Here is a 15,690-nt window from a genome sequence, read left to right as displayed (position 1 = left end):
CAAAACAAAACAAAAAACAAACAAACAAAAAAAAAAAACTGGGAATCTTGGAATGCTGGCATTTACAAACACCCAGAGAGAGGACTGAGCTTTGATTTACAGAAAATGAAGGCATGTGATATGTCTTACAATCGCATAGCAATTATTAGATCTGCGACAGACTTTGACTCAGGGGTTGATTCTGAATCACCATATCTGAGGGCACGGAGGGAAGAAGGATTTTTGAACATATTATTAAATCTTTTCTGATTACAAGGTTGGTAGTTTTCATTTTTTAAACAATAACTGTGATAAGCAGGTGCTGTAGAGTGAATGGTGGGTTGTAATGGCGGGAGGAGGCCAGGGCTCTCATGACTGAAATGAGTTTTGTTCAAAGAATAGACACAGACCCGAGGGAAAATATCTCTCCACTGTATAAAGACACAAAGAGAGGCCCCTGCAAGTCCTGAAAAGGCCTACCAGGAACCAGCTCTACCATGGCCTTGATCCTGATGTCTCCAGTCCCAGAAGTGTGAGCAATATAATTCTGTCGTGCAAGCTGCCTATCCATGGTATTCCTTTGTAGCAGAAAGCTATGACCCTAGACTTTCTCTACATTATGACTGTTTGTCCTTGTTAGTTGGCATGACCACCTCGAATTTTGTGTTGTTATATGGAATAACACACATATTGAATTAATACATAAGAATTTTTTTTTTTACTATTAGCATCTAATACAATATGCCATAAGATGTTAGTTTTTAGCAGGCTGAGGTCTAGTCACGTGAGGATGCTGGAGACTATGTGGAAGGCCATGATCCATGCTTCTGCTGATTATGAAGAGCAAGGAAGCTACTTTTGCAGTGGTTGATGACTGCAGACTCGCAGTTAAGAAAGAGGGACATAAAAGGCTTCAGTGACAACACTCTACACTCCACCCCAAAAAGTAATAGCCTACATAGGAAACCAAACAAGAGAACTCTTAAAAATTGTGGTAAGGATGCTGAAGTGTAGCTCACCACAATTGATAGCGTCTGGTGGAGGTGTGAGTAGGGGGAGAACTCAGCTTTCTTTAAGGGGCTGGTTACTGGGAGTTTGACCATGCTCCGATGAGTATATATATGGGTAACACAACTGGACATTTTTTCTTTCTTCTTTTTTTTCTAGGAGTGACAAGGGCGGGGACAGACCTGAGAGGATGGGGAAGTGAGTGTATCAGGGTGCATAATATAAAGTTCCCCCCAAAATCAATAAAAAATATTACATTGGAAAAAAGGAAACTCTTTGGGAAATAATATGAATTATTTTGACAGAACTTTAGAGTTAATGACAAAAAATGTGAATTTTATCTTTCTTTGCTTATTAGTAAACTTGATTTAAATTTAATCCTTACAAAGGTAGGCAAAATATATGGAATATAGGAATGTACATGGAATAAATGACAATTTTCTATTATGTTATTAATCAATATATATACAATTTTATAATACTATTGAGTAACTGAGACCTCTTAGAATTGCAGGTGCTATAATTGCAGACTTATAAGCTGAAGACAATATAGCTCATAGATGAAACTAAGAAAGGGCAAGATTTCTTTTGCCTCTACGAGGTCATTAATGTTTATTCTTGATTGACAAATTGCATGTATGCAATATGAGATGATTAAATCAAGCAAATTATCATCAACTCACTCACCTATCACATTTTATGGTGAAGCATTTGGAATATACTCTCAGTTCATTACAATAATACATTCCATATTTGTCCTGGGTGTGCTAGATCTCGGTGCCCACTCCTCCAGTCTGTTTGCAGTTAGCACGTATGCCTCTCTCTTCAGCACCTTCAGCCTCTGAAAGTCATCTCTGTTCTTTCTGCTTCTGTGAGCTCAACTCTTTTTGGATTTCATGTGCAGGTGATATCACACAGTATGGGTCACTCTCTCTGCTTGCCTTATTTTGTTTCCAAACATCTTCAATAATCACCCTTGCATTTTCAAATGACAGGTCTTCTCCCTATTTTAAGATCAAGTAGTAGTATATGTACAAGTATCACCTATGGTTTACCCGTTCACCCACTTAACCAAGTAGCTTCCCTATTGTAAACAACACACTGAACACAGGTGGATACATGTCCCTTTTATGTATTGATTTCAATTTCTTTGTTTACATAGCCAAATTTGGTGTTACTGCATCATATGACACAGTGGTTTTTGTTGTTGTTGCTGTTTGTTGAAAATTTTTCATACCATTCCCCATAATGACAACACTAATCTATATTTCCATCAATAACATGTAACATGAGTTCCTTTTTATCTGCATCTTTATAAATACTGATTTTTCTTTCAGCTCTGACAAAAGCCATTCTGTGGTGTGAGGAAGTATCTCACTGTGGGTTTGACTCACATTTCCCAATGACTAGTGATACTGAGCATTTTTCTTGTACCTGTTATACATCTGTATGGTTTCTTCTGAGAAACATCTGCTCGAGGCTTCCCCCCCCCCCCCCGCATGTTTTAAATAAGTTATTTGCAGTTTGCTACTGAGTTGTTTGATTAGCTTATAAAATTTGAATATTAACCCTGAGTAAGATTTACAGTTTTCAAAAACTCTAGTCTTTTCTCTCCCTCCTATAGCTCTTTTACCCTTTGGTGTGGATGCCATCTCATAGGGCTGTGATGTCATCTCATAGGGCTGTGATGTCATCTCATAGGGCTGTGGGATGGCTGAGGCTCCTTGCTCTAGCAACCCACATCTGCCAATTCTTTTTGTTTTACTGTCTAATGGTCTTTGCAAAAGATTTGCATTATAAGCTTGCCTGTTTCTGTTTTTGATATAATTATGAAAATTATAGTTAAAATAAATATTCAAATTCTGAAATATTTCCATATAGATACCATGCAGCCCTTATAGGTGGTATTTTCAAAAATCATTTAATAACCTAAGGGAGTATTGACGTCATGTCAAATGAAGAAAGAGAAAGGGCTTCGTGTGTGCTGCTCCAAGTGCCTGTCTGGACACACTTTGGAATACAAGAGGAATCACTGAGCATTCTTATTTTCAAATATTCTTGGTTAATATATATATAATTTTTAAAAAGTCTTGGGGGACATGCATGACTCGAAGTTCGTACACATTTTCACAAATACCTGGGTTCAGCTTTTCCATGCTGCTCATTAGATAAAAGAGCATTATTTTTTGTAGTAATAGGAGCGGCGGGGCTGTGTCCCGCCACCCAGATGCCCGCAAGGCTAGCTTTACCCGAAATAATTACATGGACACTGTATTCTTTTAAACACTTCTTGGCCCATTTCTATCTACCCTCTTCTAGGCTAACTCTCGCACCTGGACTAGCCCATTTCTTATAATCTGTGTCGCACAGCTGGGTGTGCTTACCGGGAAGATTCTAGCCTACGTCCATCCTGGGTCAGAGCTTCATCGCGTGTGCCTCAGAGAGCAGAGCTCTAGCCTCTGCCTGCAAGAGTGGAGCATCGTGTCTCTCTGAGGCGTCTGCCTGGGAGCCAGGAGCAAGGCGTCTGTCTGAGGCATCTTACCTCACTTCCTCTTCCTCCCAGCATTCTGCTCTGTTTACTCCACCCACCTATGTTCTAAGCTATGAGCCCAAGCAGTTTGTTTATTACTCAACCAATGAAATCAACAGATTGATATATGACACTCCCACATCACTGCCCGGCTAGCTCAGTCGGTAGAGCATGATACTCTTAATGTCAGGGTCGTGGGTTCTAGCCCCACGTTAGGCGCCAAAATGTAATGGCGTAAATGAATGCAGACAGATTGTAAAAATATATATATAGCTCTTTCTCTTCCAGTCGCAGGCGCTTCGGGAGCCGCCGATTACCGTCCAGCCATGGCCAAGTCCAAGAACCACACCACACACAACCAGTCCCAGAAATGGCACAGAAACGGCATCAAGAAACCCTGGTCACAAAGATACGAATCTCTCAAGGGGGTTGACCCCAAGTTCCTGAGGAACATGCGCTTTGCCAAGAAGCACAACAAGAAAGACCTGAAGAAGATGCAGGCCAATAATGCAAAGGCCATGAGCGCACGTGCGGAGGCCATCAAGGCCCTGGTGAAGCCCCAGGTGGTGAAGCCCAAGGTGCCAAAGGGCCCCACCCGTAAACTCACCCGTCTGGCTTTAATTGCTCACCCCAAGCTTGGGAAGCGGATTAGAAGCTACATGGCCAGGGGTCGTAGGCTCCAAAAAACAAAGCCCAAGGTTCAAGCCAAGGCAGAGGCCTCAGCTGCAGCTCAGGCTCCCAAAGGTGCCCAGGCCCCTGTGAAGGCCCCATAAAAAAGGTCGCAGTCTGCCAATGTGAAGACAGATGGACTGGTGTGAACACCTACACAGTATTTGCAGATGTTCAGGACCTTATGCTGCTTTTACAAATAAACTTGAGGCAAGTTCGGTTAAAAAAAAAAAAAAAAATATATATATATATATATATATATATATATATATATATATATCTTTAATAGACTTACAGAACCACCGTTCCCGCGGAGACCAGGAAAGCAGAAGCAGCGGCTGGGAGCACACTCGCCAAATTTATATGCAAACATTAGCCCGAGGTGAGCACGCCCCCTAAGGGGCGGGACTTATCCCTATAATTTTTCAAAATAAAAGCCAAGTTAGGTTCTGTATATATTAGAGAGTTTTATTTTGGGATAAGCTTAAATAAGAGACTTCCTTTGGTTTAGAAGTCTATAGAAAGTGCCCATGGATAAGATCAAGAGTCTCTTCAGAGAACTCCATCACATTTGCTTTCACTCAGAGCTGAAAGAGCAGGGAGGCAGGTCAGAAGATCACCTAAGCAGCCGTCATGTACAGCTGTTGGTGATGGAGAGTAAGCTAAGTTTCTTGTTGATACTTTTGTTTTTCTAATTTTCCAGCTATGAGTATACTATATATGGTACTATGCTGTTGTAGGAGGCAGCTTATTTGTTCCTGGCTGCTCAGCCCCGAAATAATCACACAGAAACCATATTACTTGCAATACAGTTTGATTAATAGCTTAAGTGTATTTCTGGCTAACTCATATCTTAAATTAACCCATCTACACTAATCTGTGTGTTGCCATGAGGCTGTGGCTTACTGGGTAAAGTTCCAGCATCTGTCTCAGGTGGTGCTACATGGCTTCTCTTTGACTCCACCCTCTTCCTCCCAGCATTTAGTTTAGTGTTGTCTGTATTATGCCTTAAAGCAAGCTTAAGACAATTCCTTTATTAACCAGTGGTGTTCACAGCATCTAGAGGGGAATCCCACATCAGTAAGCATACATTGTCTTATAATTAGAAAAACAGAACAATAAAACCTCCAATTTCCTTTTATACATAGTCCTTATTAGTATGTGTGGCCAAAACCAGACCATGTTTTCTTTGTATGCAAATTATATTGACTTTATTCAAATTTGCCCATAAAGAAAGGCTACTCAGACTACTCTCTTGGTATGTGTAAAAATCTTCCAGTATTTTGTCCCTATGCATGGCTTTCTTCTACTCTGTGGTTTTTGTCAAGCCACAGTGCACAGATAGATACTGTTTATCTAGTACCGGGCTTTTCCTGTGTGACAGCCTTGACCTACACAATGTCCAGCAGGGAAAAGGATCACTGTTGGAAGCTTGCACAAGACTTCATTAAAACCTTGAAGCAATGGAAGAGACAGCACTGGAAATATTAACCTAAAGCTGAGAGCACAATGCCTTGCCTGCAGAACCCACAGCCCCAGGGCTGGCCTCAGAGCTATCACCCCAATGCGGTAAGCCCACCCTGCTACCCAAGGCCCTGGGATTCTCAGAGATGTTAACCCTCAGAACCCATCTGTAGGCTTTTCAGCTCAATATTGTACTAGAGTTCCCTTCCTGTGGCCCCATTTCTGGTCTGTATGGAACTTTCCCAGGACAACTGACAAAGACAATACCCGTAGGGAGAAAGAAACCAAAATCCCTACCCAGAAAAAGAGTTTGGTTAGTTTTCAATGTCAATAGAAAAATTGTAAGTTATCTGGAAATCGATATTTTTTGAGGTTTTCAGTTATCAGTTCTACATATCAGACTTTTAAGGTCCAGTTCAGGCTGCGATTTTTCTTCCATATCTCTCTTACGTTTTTTTTTTTTTTTTTTTTTTTTTTTTTTTTTTTTTTTTTTTTTGGTTTTTCGAGACAGGGTTTCTCTGTGGTTTTGGAGCCTGTCCTGGAACTAGCTCTTGTAGACCAGGCTGGTCTCGAACTCACAGGGATTCGCCTGCCTCTGCCTCCCGAGTGCTGGGATTAAAGGCGTGCGCCACCATCGCCCGGCTTCTCTTACGGTTTCTTATCCAGTTTGATGTCAAGGTCTGGCTTTGTGGAAGAGCAGCAATAGGTTCTTTGTCATGAAGGATAGAAGAGAAAAAACATTCCATTGAAAAACAAGTGTGAAGAATCTTGTGAAACCCCATACTCTGTGGGTTTAATGCTGCTTTATATTATCACACAGAACATTTGTTTTCTCCTTGGAAACTCCCGAGCTCAGTTGACTTCATTATTTTCTCTGAGGACAATAACGGTTAAAGATTTCCTTTACATTTGTGTCATTGATGAGAACCACTGATTTTTTTCAAATCAGAGGAACAATCTGTTCAGCTGTGTGCTCCTCTTGAGAGAAAATTATGTTGAGTTTTGAGATTGCAGTTTTCTATAAGAGGGGAGAAATGAATTTCAATTTAGAGGAGATGGGGGTCTCATAAAACCTGGGTTGGCTTTTAACTTGTTAAGTGGCTAAGGATGGCCTTGAACTCCTGATCATCCTGTCTCTCCACCTAAGTGCTGCAACCACACATGTGTATCTCCATGACCTGCACCATATTCTGTGGGACTTATTTTCTGCTGCAAGCAACCTGGGAGATGAACGCAACACTGACTAACACTAGCTTCTTTCATCGCTCTTCTCTCAGGATTATTAGTGCCTTGGCACCTGCCTTTGAAGTTGTAACTTGGTATAGGAACTGGCATAGCCTCCCAGGCCAGGATCTTAGCAGCACCAGATTGTCTTGGAGGCAAAATGCAGAGGAGAAGAAGCAGTATTCCTCATTCAGAACTCCGTTTTTCTCACAAGTCTTTGATGTCAGTTCAAGTTCTCCAAGATCTGCATATACCTTGGTGCTTCTCCTAGCTCTTTAGGGCTTCCCTGATCCAAGAAAGAGAAGTAAAAGCTTACAGCAGACTAGAAGAGAAAAGTTCGATGAGGAGATGTGATGTAATTATGGGTGATACTGTTAGTTGAGATGGGTTTTATCTTCATGGAGATGACTTTCAAGGTTTATGACTGAAAGGCTATAGTGATAGAACTTGAAAGATTTCATGTTGGTTTGCCCAACAGTGACATTGAGAAAGTAGTAACAACCCTATTTCTAATGTCAAGTTTTACAGTCTCCCCATAGGCCTTAGCCAGTGTTGCTCCTTTGACATCTGCTCAAGTCCTTACCACTCTCCCTGTCCTCACACTCATTTTTAAAATTATTTATCTGTAATACTGTGTTACTTGCCCTAATCAGCATGCTTACCTTAGTAATACAGCATGTAATAATATCATTTCCCACTGCTAACTCTTTCTTCTTCCTCCCCTTCTTCTAAGAGTGATGGGCCCTTCGAGAACCAGCTCATATCTTCTTCTAGGGAAATCTATCTTTGAATGACTGTTCTGGCGTCATAGCTTATGCCTTTTAGCATTGACTTGTATGGCGAATTTTCTTCCCTTTAATATCTATGACCCACTTAATGGATCATAGTCATTTGTCATCTGCAGTCTTAGTTTCTGTTTTATGTCCATTCATGTGTTCGATAAATATTTACTGAATGTCTGTTCTAGTCCAGACACTGTGCCTGGTACTGGTAGCAGGGAGAGGAGCAGGGCAGGTGGCTGATCTCAACGAGAGAACAGATTGTGGGTAAAACACTCTGCTTTGGCACTCGCCTTGAGGCAGAGAGAGAGAGTTCCTACTTATTTCAGAGGGAAGGACCCCCAACTTCAACAAACAGCTTCATGTGAGATTGGGGTGGCTCTTATAGGAGGGACTGGAAGTTTCCTGGTGGAAAAAGAGGAAGAATATTCTAGGATGAGAGAGTGAGTCACGCTGAGACAGAGGTATAGAGGGGACTGGTGCCTTTGGGGACTGGTGAACTCATAAATAAATGGTCCTTAAGACATGCTATGTGGATGTGGTTTGATGGTGGGAGGAGGGGCGGGAAGAGATGAATGTGATAGCCTAGGGCCAGCTTGCCACATTCCTTATCAGCTATGTGCGGTGAAGATGTTTGTACATTTTGTTTTCGGAGTACAGTAATTTATAAAAAAAGAACTGGCGTGTCAGAGTTATTTGATAGGAAAAGAATTCTGGTATAGAGATAGGCAGGCAAGTCCGTTGTTAAAAAAAACAAAACAAAACCAAAAACCAAAAACCGTCAGTCTAGACTCCTGGATCCTGGAAAATAGGAAAAGGAAAAGCCGTTGTAGGTATGATACTATAATTAGCTAAATTATACTGTCAGAAGATGTGCAGGAGATAAAAATAAAGGAAGACCTCTTTTTAGAAAAGAAGGATCTGCCTTAGGTGGAAGGTTAGGAGCCACCTGGTATTCAAGCCAATGGATAAATAAGTTGACAGTGTTCCCATAAGGACCACATACTAACAAAAGCTCCAGAATCAGGCATGAGAGATTTCCTTTTGAATAGTTAGTCTGGGTAGTCTAAGTGACTCCCAAAACAATATAGACCATAGAGGTAGCCCTTCTTGCCTCTAAGGAGTTGGGCCCCTATTACTGAAGACACCGAATATTTAAGGCACAAGATTTGATGATTCAAGCTGGATCTGACCTGAAAGCCTCTTTTCTGGGGGTCTACTTTCCATGGTACCAGAAAACACACTGCCAACAGTCCTATCTAGCTGCAACACTTATGAACCATGAAAATTACGAGCATGCCAAGATATCCATACATGTCCTATAAGTGACACTCATATTAGTCAGTGGTAACCAACGGTTGTCTAATTGGACTTAAAGGCCACTCAACAAGAGTGAAGTCATATTTCATACTGAAAACCTAACCAGGTTTCCTGGGCTAACAAGCTATTGGACATTAGGAAAGACACTATACCCCCTCTTTGCTAGACCAGCATATTCCATCCTGTATTGTAAACCTTACCCTTACACTCACAGATGAACATAGCTACTCCCTCATCAGAGAAGCCTCTCTTTACAGAAATTGGGGAGCATCACAGAAAACCACAACTGGACACAATGCAGACATCAACAGATCATGGGGACCCAAGACCCAGTGGTTACATCTCCATCACAGCTCCTGTATCTATGGTTCAGGAAAAAAAAATCACAGAAGGAAGATTGGAAGATTTTCAGAGCCAGAATACCAGCAAGTCTGCTGGGAAACAGTCTCTCCTACCAATAGCCAAGCTATCAAGGTCAGAACCACAGCAATATCAGAGGATATATGAATGCGAAAGGGATAAATTCTCACTGAGTCCCAACCCTAGACAAAGAACTTCAACTAATGACAGCTGGAAAAAGTCAACTTAGCTTCTCCCAGACAACCCTTGATTGGCTATCTAATACAAAGTAGCTGTCTCTGAAACTCCATACACACAAACAACAGGTTGTAGCTACAGACATGTGCATACACACACACACTCACACACACATTCATATATATATATCAATTGCAATCAAAGAAAAAAGGCTACCGACTTGTGATTGGAAAGGGGTTTGGGAGGGTTGGGGAGGAGAGAATAGTTGGGAGAGTCTGAGGGAAGAAAAGGACAGGAGGAAAAATGATGCAATTCTGTTTCAATTAAAAAACATTTGGGAAAAAATACTTGAGGGAGGGCAAAGAGATGAAAGGGAATGGGGAGGAAGGGACAGGTGCATAGCACAGACTAGTGAGAGCTTGCTGACAGCCAGATCCCTGAGCAGGCAAGAGGGCATGAAGCCCAAAACAAAATAAAAGTTCTCTCTACTGGGGTCACCATATTTGGGAAAAAGACAAGACTCGATGAGTGAACGAAGTAAGCCTATTCCTTTTCCTTGAAAATTCTTTTTAAATGTTTAAAAACAATCTGAAGGCGTAAGTCACAAACAATGCCACAGCAGTTTGGAATTATGATTAATAGGGTAGTATTTATTTAAAGGGGAAAAAACTTACAGATCACCGTCAGCCCTCTGCGCAACCAGGAAGGGAGTCTAGTCACCGGTGGAGCAGGAAGTGAAGAGAGCGGACAAGGAAGTGGCCGCTTTTTTAAAGGGAGAGAGACCTTGCCCCAATGGGCTGGTATCTCAGCGGCTATAGGCTGGAGGAGCGGAAGGACCTCCCACAACAACAATCTATTTTTTTTTTGTTTTACATGCCAATTCCACTTCACTCCCTTCCTTTTTTCCCCTCACATTCCCCCACCTGACCCCCATCTACTCCTCAGAGAAAGAAGGTGAGGCCTCCCATGGGGAGTCAACAAAGTCTGTCACATCACTTTGAGACAAGACCAAGACTGACCCCATGCCCCTGCCCTGTATATAGGCTGAGCAAGGTTTCCCTTCACAGGGAATGATCTCCAATAAGCCAATTCATACACTAGGGGTAAATACTGGTCCCACTTCCAGTGGCCCCACGAAGCCACACAACTGTCACCCACATTCAGAGGGCCCAGTTTGATGCTATGCAGGTTCCCCAGTTGTCAGTGAGCTTCCACCAGCTCGGGTCAGCTGTTTTTGTGGGTTTCCCCGTCATGGCCTTGATCCCTTGGCTCATTTTATTATTCCTCCCTCTTTTTGGGTGGACTCTGGGAGCTCAGTCCAGTGCTTAGCTGTAGATCTCTGCATCTGATTCTATCAGATACTGGATGAAGGTTCTATGATGACAATTAAGGTAGGGGAAGGACAGTTCAGGTAATCTCTCCACTATTGCGTAAAGTCTTAGCTGGGTCAACTTTGTGGACTCCTGGGAATTTCCCTAGTGCCAGGTTTCTTGCTAACCCTATAATGGCTCTCTCTATCAAGATATCTCTTTTCTTGTTCTCCCTCTCTGTCCTTCCCCCAACTTGACCATCCTGCTCCCACATGTTCTCTTTCCCTCCCAGAAATATTCCCAATTTACTCACGAGAACTTGTCTATTTCTCCTTCCCATCCTTTAAAAATTCTTATCCTTTATTATTCGTATGACATTGCATGATGGCTAAAAAAATGTCTTAATTTATAGTAGTATACATTTGGATATATAAAACTCACCTGTTCTTCATTACTTCAATGCCATTTATTTCCTCACAGAAATAATGTTGGCTAGGTTTTTTTTTATAACTTTTTAATGTTTGTTTTTCCATAAGCAATAGTTTTATACTGTGGAAATTTCAAATCCCAGGGGTTGGACTAGGATGTTGGCCTCTTAAAGATGGGGTCCAGCAAATGGCAACACTAGCTCCTATGGAGCTGCTTGGAAATGCTGGGGTGTGCCTTCACAGCAGACCTGCAATTCAGACCTGGCCTTGCGGGAATCCCTAGAGATCTAAGTGCATGTGACAGTCTGAGAATCGCCGGACTACAAACTTTTTAAACCTTCTCCTGCTCCAAATTCTGTTCCCCCCATAGTCTTTGATTCTTCACTAAGACCACACAATGGCTCCAGAAATCATCTGATACTTCCAGGAGCTGTGGCCCCTTGACAAAATTTGATATATTGAATTTTAAAAGAAGTAGATTAGTTTGTACTGACTCTACTGAGATTCTTCATGTTAATATTAAAACTAAAGGATTTTAATATATTCCTATTATACTGGGAATATATCTACCTAACCTAAGCAAAACCCTGGATTTGATCCCTAGTATTGGGGGAAAAAAATGAGTATATAATGATATCGTCTTAGTATCACACAAAGGAAATTAAAACTGACATCAGTAAAGTACTTTCAGTTTGCTGTTCCTGTTCTCTCAATGGTTTACCCTTGGATATAACTTCTCAGCTGTGTGCTTAGCTGTTACTCTATAAAACAACTTCATTGCTCTTTGCTGTTTTCTTGTCCCTTGAAACACAGTTTGCAAAACTCATCAATCCTACCTTTATGATACGAAGAGTACATTAGAGTCAGGGAGAAGGACATAGTTCTCCCTGAAAAGCTGCCATTCCCGTAAGAAAGCAGAAACCCTGCGAGGGACAAGTCCAGGGACTTAAGCCCTTTCCGTTCCCATTGCCTGTTGCCCGCCACGACGGCCAGAGATTTGCTTGTTCAATTGACTTTTATTGCTTTCCTTCAAGCTTTTAAAATATCTGCAACCCAGGCAGCGCTTGTGTAATTCAGGGTACTGATGGATAAGTATAAAGATCTTTTGAAAACAGCTTGTTAGGAATGATAGATTAAGTATGTCTTCCGGGACGTTGATTTACATCATCAGTAAATGAGCAGCAACTGATTTTTTTTTTTCTTCAAATAGGCAAATAAAGCAAACTGCCTTTTGTTAAGCGTCGATACAACAGTCTGGTGGCAGAAATAGCTTGACAATATCCAACATGGCTGGCTTTTCTATTTTATTACTATTATTCATTTTTAAGAAAAGAGCCAAATTTCATGTAGGTGGATTAAAATTTGTCTTGAAAAGTTAAGCCAAAATTACGCTGAACACGGGATTTCAGACCTGAGGGGAAAACATCTGAACACAGGGTGTTCATCCTTCTAACAAGCTCAGCAGATGGGTGTTTGCTGCTTATTTCCTCAACATATCAGTATGTGAGGCCGTGGTGCAAAATATGGTTTTCCCGCAAATGAACAGAGCCGTGCAAGCAGAGCCCAAGCCCAGGGTCTGTGCTCTGAAAAGACCTTAGACACTGAAGGGCCGCTCTTCCTTGAAATCTGCGGAATGTATGTAGCTCATCAAAATCTTTGATGGGCTGAGACCAGGGTTGAAAAGATGCAATTGTTTCAGCTACTCATCTCGCCATCTCGAGAGAGCTTAAAGAACCCTTCCAGTCAGGAAATTCAAGGACAACTGGAAAACTATCTGCATTCATGGCCTTTGAATTAAAAAAAAAAAAAAAGAAGAGAGAAAGAAAAAAGAAACTGTAAATCTAAGCTACCAAAAGAGGCAGTGTGTGTCAAGTGGTTTTTTTTTCCCCTCCAGATTTTAGCATGTATGTTTGTGACCAATGACCTTTCTTTGATTGTCAGTCAGTTAAGAATTAGGCCACAGTGAGAGCAGTTGAATGCTCAGTTGGCTTTATTTGAGGATGCTTATAGAATTAGTCATAGCAGCAATATGATGATTCTAGCGGGGCTTATCACCACTGATCAAGGGAGCTATCAGGAAGTTGGAAAATAGCTAACCAGCACATGAAACCCTGAGAACTATCTTCCCCTTCAGCATGAAGACAGTTTTCTTAGCTTGTTTTGTGGGCGGGGGGGGGGGGGGCAGAGAAAAGAATATGATAAATTCTAGCTGCTGGTTCAAAACTTCATTCACCCCTTGTTACTTGTTTCTAGTGGCTGTTGCTTTTGTGCTACATGGATCGTGGGTTGCCTACATTTCCTGGAAAATAATGAAAACGTCCTCCAGGCCAAGTGAAAGCGAGCCTCCTCTCCTAAGGAGAAACATGGAGTGGTTCACGTGCTGAAAGATTCATGTTGTTCCACGTCAAGGTTAGTCGTTCACTGTCATCATCCTGTTGTATAATCGCAAGCCATGCCTGCAGCTCGGAAGCCAAGTTGCCTGGGCTGCCCTGGTCTTGGTCGTATGTACGTGCACTCCATCTTTTTAGCACCTCTGGGGTAGAGGTGGGGAGAGTCTGAGACACTTACACTGGGAGAAATGTTTTTATCTCAGTTCCCGAGTTGAGAGCAACACCTTAAAACCGAGAAATGGCAAGTGTGAAGCGTTGCCCGAAGAACTGAAGATGTGTTCGCGCTGATTGGCCAGAAGGCCTGAGGGCTTACAGACGAGGCCCAATTAGAACTTGTTTTCCCCAAACTGTATGTAGATGTTCTTTGATTTCCCAAAGAGAGTCCATAGAATTATATTATGCTTCCACAGTGGATAAGGCAAAATATCTCATTTGCTTGAGGGTTTAAAAACTACTTCTGTGGCTTCTAGAATTCTCTTCACTCTGCACACATATTATTTTCTTTGCATAGGGAGAACATGCAAAGAGAAAATGAGGCTATATGGGATCACATGTAGGAGCCTGCATTACTTGATATAAGATCTGGTTTCCAGGTCTGGATACTTCTTGTTTGGTCAGAGCCATGACTTTCATTTGTATAATGGAGGCTCCTGGAACCTTTTCCTTTGTTTAAATGATATGGGTTCTCTAACTTCCCTTCTGGTGGGGAAATAGGAAATGGCTAACAATAGAGAACAGTGCTTATTATAAGCAAAGTGATACAGAGGGAAGTTTCAGTGCATCCTAAAATGTCTGTCTAGAAAAAGCTGCTAAAACTCAGAGCAAAGATGGAATCACTGTGCTTAAGGATGACTGGACCAAAATGATCACTGCATGAGAAATTGGACCACATTCACGAAAACAGTAGAAACAGTTTATATAGACAATGCAGGTGGCTTTTGGAAATCAGCATGTGCTTGAAAGGTTTTTGTCAATGGCTCAGAAGAATGCTGGCCATCAATCGGAAGCCATCTCGGTTTTACCCAGTGAGACGGCTTTGTAATGAAACCAACAGGATGGAGCTAAAAGCAATGGGCTGTGCAATTTATAAGTTATAAAACAAACCAGGAGTGCAGACTGTGTACAGGTATAGCTTCCAAGCTGGAGAAAGAGCTCTGCCAGCCGTTCTTCAGGAAGCTCGTCTCTCCAGAGTGTGCAAGAGTGTACCCAGTGGGGCAGAAGTGAGGAGGAGACCAGTGCTTGTCTTATATGAGTTTGATCTAAGTACTCGCACCTCCCTTACCCCACGGCTTGCAGATTTGCCTCTTTCAACGTTGACCACATTTTGAGGTACAGAAAACAAACGGTATAATATAATTAGCCCTATGATAATGACAAGGAGTAGCCAAGAGCTTCACATTGATCTTGACCTTAAGAAGAAACGGTTGCATAAATATTAAAAGTGAATTACTGTAGGAGAGACTTCATTGCCTACTCCATGGGCAAAGGTGTGACTGTCAGAAGTTTATGTTTGTTTTCTGTGTTGACCCAAAACTATGACTGGGGGGAAACGTCTCAGTTTCAACATCATCCACTTGGAAGAAAAAGACTAAAGAGAGGACCTAGCTAGAGAACTGAGCTTCTCTGAGGGCTATGATCTGCAAAACTCTTCCTTTAAAAAAAATTAAAATTTTTAATGAAACTGGAGAGATGGCTCGATCAGTAAGGTACTTGCCATCTAAGCATGAAGATCTAGATTCTATTCCCAGAAGTGACATAAAAACAAAATTGAGCATCGTGGTGTGTGCTGATAATCCCAGAACTAGAAAGTCAGAGCTAGACAGATTCCTGGGTCCTGCTGTCCACCTAGCCTAGTTGGTCAGTTCCAGGCCAGTGAAGGAGCCTGTCTCAAAACCAAAACACAGAGAAGCAAAGCAGTAGATGCTCCTGAGGAAAGGCACACTGGCTCCCATGCGTATATGTCCATCCATGCATGTGAACATACACACGTGCAGTCCTTCCTTTGTTTTCACCCCAAGAGCCATAAAATTCAGCTTTCCTATGGAGAATACC

General features: G+C 41.8%; 1 pseudogene; it reads left to right on the top strand.

Moving 5' to 3' along the window:
• The first annotated feature begins 3,812 nt into the window (after positions 1-3,812).
• On the top strand, positions 3,813-4,290 carry LOC101989628 (annotated as a pseudogene).
• The last annotated feature ends 11,400 nt before the right edge of the window (positions 4,291-15,690 follow it).

The sequence above is a fragment of the Microtus ochrogaster genome, chromosome 4 (genome assembly GCF_000317375.1).
Source record: "Microtus ochrogaster isolate Prairie Vole_2 chromosome 4, MicOch1.0, whole genome shotgun sequence".
NCBI lineage: Eukaryota > Metazoa > Chordata > Mammalia > Rodentia > Cricetidae > Microtus > Microtus ochrogaster.
Note: the sequence above shows the minus strand (reverse complement) of the source record. Positions and strands in the feature narration are given on the sequence as shown.